This window comes from Parasteatoda tepidariorum, chromosome 4 (assembly GCF_043381705.1).
Source record: "Parasteatoda tepidariorum isolate YZ-2023 chromosome 4, CAS_Ptep_4.0, whole genome shotgun sequence".
In the NCBI taxonomy this organism is placed as follows: domain Eukaryota; kingdom Metazoa; phylum Arthropoda; class Arachnida; order Araneae; family Theridiidae; genus Parasteatoda; species Parasteatoda tepidariorum.
Genome location: NC_092207.1, coordinates 53,616,477 through 53,623,323, shown reverse-complemented (window position 1 = coordinate 53,623,323; position 6,847 = coordinate 53,616,477).

The following is a 6,847-nucleotide window of genomic DNA, read 5'->3' as shown; positions in this document are numbered from 1 at the left end:
TATATATATATATTTTAACTTGATGACGTAGTAAACATATAGTATCACGTCAACGTTGATAATTGGGCTTATTTAACATACGAAATAGAGAAGAAAATTAAATATTAAAAAATGTGCAATAAGCTTCTTTTTTGATTAAATAGCAAAGGTCACTGATATTATCTTACGAAAAAAAACAGAATCGTCAATGGTTTAATTTAAGACAATGAGTAATTCTAATCCAATGAGAAAAATTTATTTTACAAACTTCTCTCTCGAAAGGTCTAATGGATATTTTTGAACGAGTTTTGAAAGTTTGGAATTCAAAACTATAGGACCCTCGCGCACACATTTCAAGAGTTACATGATGGGGACACATGCACAATTGTTTCTATTTACATAGATATATCAATTGGATTTATTCCAAAAGTCAAAAATGTTAGTCAAGTTTCAATTTATTAAAGCATTTAATCCTATAATAATAATAATTAGTTAAATATTTTTCTTCTTTTACAAAAAAATACGAAACCTTTTATTTATAAAACTTTTAAAAACATTAAAATAAATATATAGAAATAAAATTGTATGTGATTCGTAAATAATATTCAATTAACCAAACAACATTTCGAATTTACTCTACTTATATACTACTTTGAAATAAATGCTTAAATTTGACTGAATGTAAAAATATTTAAAAAAAAAAACAAACTTTATCTTAATCTCCCTTGAGCAATAAAAGGAAATTATTTTCTAACTTTCTCACTAAACTATGGCACTAATTACTGCTTAAGTTGTATTTCTTAATACTACAATAGTAATTTCCAGGTGATTTTAATAACTGTTGTTTTGCAATTCAAATTCGCTTCTAATGTTGAAATTTGAAGAAAAGCTAATGTCTCCTTTTGAATAAAACATTATTTTTTATTAAGTCTCTCTTTGTATAAAATAATTAAGAGTATTGTTTCTTGTATTTAGAGTTGAGTACTTGACAAATATTAAGAAGAGGAACATTAAATTGCTATAGAAGGGAAATAAAAGCTTTCTGAATGAAAATTTTGATTGCAGTTCTCGTTAATTAACACTTCGTTGCTTTCGTAGATGGATATAAAGATTTCCCCTTTGTTTACAGGGAGCCAAAATAATAATTAAATATTAAAATTTAACGCATTTTCACGTGAGTTTAGTTTAACCCAAAGTATAATACAATACCGTCCTGTTATGAAAATTTAAGAAGCTGCATGTAGATTTTATCAAAATTAATTGCTGTGAAAACTACATCTATGTTTACTTAAATGAGTCGAAATGTTTTGAATTGTTTCTTTTTTTAAAAACATTTTTAAGTATCCTTTTTGACAATAAGAATTTAAATACTAAAATTACGATCACGTCCATACACTACAACGCAAAGACGGATTTAAAATTATTTTGCATAGATATGAATTTAATACAATATGAACCCATAAAAGTATACCTAATAGGTAATAAATAATAAAACTACGATTGCATTCACAATTTTGGTAATCTTGTTCTTGTTGTCGTCGGCATTAAGGCGATTGAACTTGTTTTCCAGTGGCGCCATCTATGGCCAAGAATTCTTTTTATTCCACACCCACACGTCACACCCGTTCATAGGGTGGACAAATTCGTACATCCATTCATTTATTCATCAACATATCGTAATTTTAACATGAACCAGAGAACGATAGATCTCCAATTCAGTACCCCCAGAGGCATAATTTGTAATGGAAACATGGAGGGCTTCATAACCCGAAAGATTTAACGTAACCAGTCATCATTTACTACACGAGGAGTCTTCAGCGCCTTGCCAACCAGGCTGTCGCGGCAATTCTGGTAATAAAAATTAAATCATTCATTTATGTTAGCGTTCTGTTAATAATGTTACCGTTCATATGGTAATGGTTTACCGGAAATTCTTGTTTTAAAATTATAGCTCTTATTACCACACATTTAGTAAAATATGCAAAGCTGAAAAGTAAATTTAACCGAATAAATAGCTTTTTAGCTCTAAGATATGATAAAATTATCAAATTTTATCTCATACTCTAAAAAATGTATTATCACCAATAGCACTTGTTTGTGTTTACACTTGACCATATTTCTTAAATCTTTGGATGGCTAAGGTTTATTAACTGTTTGATTAACTCTAATTTGTATTTAAGTTTTATTCAAATTTTTCTAAGATTTTAATTTTGTTACATTATCATACGCTATCAAAAAAGCAAAGTCAAATAAATCCTTCGCCGAGAAAACAAGTCAAATAAATTTTATCCATTATAAACATAAAAATGCAGTTAAATGATATTGATCATCCCAAAACAACAAATTAAATGTTTTCGAGGGACGTTAGATTGGTTGTGCGCCCTTGTAAAGCGTTTGACGTTATTGGTGAAGATGTGACGTTACAGAGTAGAACCTTGGATAATGGACGAAGCTTTAAATTTCTGACGCAGAATTTTTATTAAACATATTTTTCAAACTATTTTCATTATTTTGTATTGATTTAGCTGAAAGTATTTGAAAAAATATTATATATAGCATTTTAATAATTTATGATTATGAAATACAGCAAGAAACATCTGTGTCTTTTTTTTTTTTTTTTTNTGTTTTTGTTTTTTTTTTTTTTTTTTTGTATTAAGGGTAAAATCCTCCAAATACGGCTTAGTTCCAAACCATAATTTCTCAAATTTACACTTATTTGCAGTTATTTACATATAAAAGAAACATTTCTTCATTATTGAAATTCAGTTATTTACAAAATCCGCTATTTATAAATATTTGAATATGAATGAAAAATATATATTTTTTCAAACTACTTTTTCCGTAATTTATATTTTAGTACAAATATGATTCCGATATTCTAGCGGATTTTTTTAACATCTATTAGATTGTTGTTTTCTTCTGATTTAAAATTACCAAAATTTATTTATAATTTTAGTTTGAGCTCCAGAAAAAAAGTTTGTAAAAGGTAGGATTAAAGGGTTAATTGAATAACTTGACTTTTACAGGAGATACAAGAGATAGCTTGGAATATATCTTTTCGTGAACTGATAGGATAAAATATATAGGATAAAATATACATGAGTGTTACAAAAATGATTTGAATGTTTCGTTTTAAAAATTAGGTCATAATAATAATATTGAAAGTAGATTTTTTGGAATTTATTTTTAAAAAATATCGAAAAACGACTGTTTTGTGATTTATTTTTTATATTTTTGTACTCACAATTATTTTTATAAATATATTTATCAGTTTTTTTGTATTTCAGAATATCACCCTGTTTTTTTTAACTTTTTTTAAGATTTTAATTTTAAAAATCAAAGTTTCTGACAGAGCGGAATTTTTATTAATCTTGTGCGTGTGTCGTTTTCCTAATAATTTATTCGTACTATTAATTTTCAAGAAATTAATTTGGTGGTGATAATTAGCAAAATTTCACAATGCGATGGTAATTAGCTCAATATAGAAAACAATATGACATCTATACTGCCTAAGTGGTTCTAAATTGTGTACAACGTGGTGTGAAAGTGTGTTTTAAATTATTGTTCAACCCAATGAGTTTTCTTCAATGATCTTCAACAATTTTTTGTAATAATTTACGAAATTCCAATAAAAAAATTAAAAAAATGTATCACTTGAAACATTTGTTTTGTTTATGGAACATTTGCACTTCATAAATTTCTTGACAATTGCAAAATTTGCAAACGGGGAAAAAAAGTATAGTCAAATCTACCAGAATATGGTAAAATTTATTGTGTTTCTAGCTTCATGGGAGCACCAAAAAGCTCGGCTTTGGCGGTGATTTTGGTAAAATTAGCAATAAAGTATGATTTTATAATGCGTGATAAAATTTGGTAATTCTGGTAAAGTGTGGTAATTTCATCGTTATACCTTAGATCTTGGTATAAATACCATCTATTTTGTTAAGTTTACTTTTCTGTTTTGTATTGTTACAGAATGTGTGGTAATAAGAACTATATTTCTGAAAACCAGAATTTCCGGTTAACCGTTACAGTAGGATCAGAAACTTTACTAAAAGAAGGGCTTAAATACCTTATATCTTTGTTTTATTAACAAAAATTAAAAAATTAACTTAAATTATTATTATTAATTTTTTTACCAAAAATGTTATTACTATACAGTATTGTAATTTTAGCAGAATTTTTTTCTCCGAGTTTAAAATATCAAAATCTAAAAACTCTAAACTATTACAAGGAAAAAGCTATCTTAAAATTGTATTTGATGAAATATTTGCTGAATATTAATTAACTGTTAAGAAATTTAACAAAAATAATTTTTTTCTATAGTCAAAGTTCAGTTTAGTTTAATCCCAACATTGAAAAAAGAATGTTATGTATCCGAACGCTTGATATGCATTTCAGTCACCATTTTTAAAACTGAATGAAAAATATTATCTAAAAAAACTTACATCAAATTTATGTTGAATTATAAATATTGGTAACTTATGTTGATTTTCAGAATCGCTTTTTAAAAAAAAAATTTAGGATATTAATGGGTTCATTTTTTAAACTGACTTTAGTTAGAATACCAATAATTTTTGATATCAATATTAAGTAGCCTAGTATTTTAAACATGACCAAATATATTTACGTAATCTTTAAAAATTTAATACTGCCGAGAAATGGAATTCTTTTTATCATTCTTTGACGAAAAATAAAAGTTAGTTCGAAATAAATGTGTCATTTTTTGAAGCTGTGAATTTTTAAACTTCAACGAATTTTTAACGACTTTGATTTTTATATTTTTTATTGCGCTTCTTTTTTAGTTGTTAAGCGTTAGTTGCTATGAACATAAAGAAGTCTGATAAAGAATAAAATTGCAGATAAAAAAATGTAATGCTTTGAGCATGAGCGTTTCCTATTTGGCGTTCTTGGTAGGTACTTTTTATTTGTTATTGATAAATCTTAAAATTTTTGCAATGGCCTTTCAAAAGCATAAAAAACTAATCAATTTTGTACTACAAATTTGAAACACTACTAATAAGTATGAAAACCGAATACAATAAAAATTTTATATTGCTGCAAATTTTTTCTAATTAAAATCAAATGAAAAAATAATGCAGAAACAAAGAAAAATTTTGAATACCGAATAATTTTAAGCATTTTGAAATCTAGATAGCATTTCTTTTTTACACATAAAAACTAATTTCAAAATAGAAATTTAATTTTAATTTTGCTAATAAGTAACCGAACTATAATATTTGAGAACGTTTTATTTAGAGCATTTTAACAATTTATAATTTATCTTTTTGGAGAATATCCTACCTTGCAGATAAAAGATTTAGAAGATTTGAGTTCCTTTTTATTTGAAAGATGTGAGAATCCTTGAAGATTCTAGTTGGGAGTTTGGAAAATTTAGAATCCGCCATCTCTTCTCCCAGAAATGTTTATATTTGTGAAATATGAGGATAGAGAATTTACAGTTTTGCTAGAGTATTTCAAGTATTTACTTTTCTCAAAATAATTTCTTTGAAAATTTTGAACCAAAAGATTTTTTTGCCCATAAGCCTTAAAAAAGATTTTGTGCTGATATTTCATAAAAGAGGTGGGAAGAATAAGAAACGGAGATTTAATGGATCATTTGAGTTTTAAAACAATGTTTCACGAAACTTTTTACAAGCTGTGGACAAGTAGTTTTTAAATTACCTTTCTTTTGAGGAAATCGAAGCAGTAACTGCTTAGTTGTGTAAATAAAAGTCTCCATTACAATTACTAACACTGCTGCAAACAAATACTTACAAATAAATGAACCATGATGGAATAAATTTATGAAAGAAGTTGTATTGAAGGGAGTATTAGTATAATATTTATCCTGAAGATGATGAAATCACTACTTGAGGAAGATAAGGTTGTTCGTGAGAAAAATAGAGCTTAAAGAAATATGATTCATCCTAGGAAATTATTATTATCCATTCGTTCATTTATTCTATTGTTCAGAGTGGTGAATGTAAGCAATTATTTATTGAAAATCATAAATTGTTTTTAAGAAGAATCAAATATGATAAAGAATAAAAAATATTTAATTTTTGCAAGCATGGATCTCCATTAAAACAAAAAATGAATCTTTATTTTTAATATAAAAAAGTATTACTAAATAAATTTTGAGAATGGCCCGGAGAGTGAGGCTGCAGGAGCAAGCCTCACTCTGTTCATCAAGAAATCAAAAGTGCAAGTGCCATGTATATGTTACCAATAAAGTGTGAAGTCTGTTATTTCATAGAATAACTAGGTATTTCATAATTAGACAAGTCAGTTAAAGGATATAAATTTTTTGAATTCAACGTTTTAACTTGATATTCTATAGAATGACGATTACTTGATCTTCAAAGTATAAAAGACTGCACTCTAAAGCAGTGGCGTATCTAGGGTATGGCAAGTATGGCGAATGCCATGGGCGCATTATTTCAAAAAGGCGCAAAATCAATCAACATCAACGATTATTTTTTTAATTAAAAATTTTACTAATTTTTTTTTCAAGTTATGGCAGAATTAAAAAAAGCATCCAACATTTAACCTTTCCTCGAGGGCTCGAAAAGAAGACATCGAGGTCTTTCGAGGAACTCTTTTTATAACTGGGGGAGTGAAATATGAAAGGGAACCGCTAATAATAAAAACAAAGTAGGTGACGAGCGTTAAACAATTTTAACCTCCCACTGTTTTTCATTTTTTTAATAACTTCGTTTGAAAACTCATAGACCACCTTAGTTAGGGATAATAGGAGGGCCAAGGTTTCCAGCTCTTTTGCATAACTCGAAAAGCGCGAGAAATCTCCTTCGGTTGTTATATTATATTCAACATTAAAAAAAATGGGGGAAATAAGAAAAAAAAA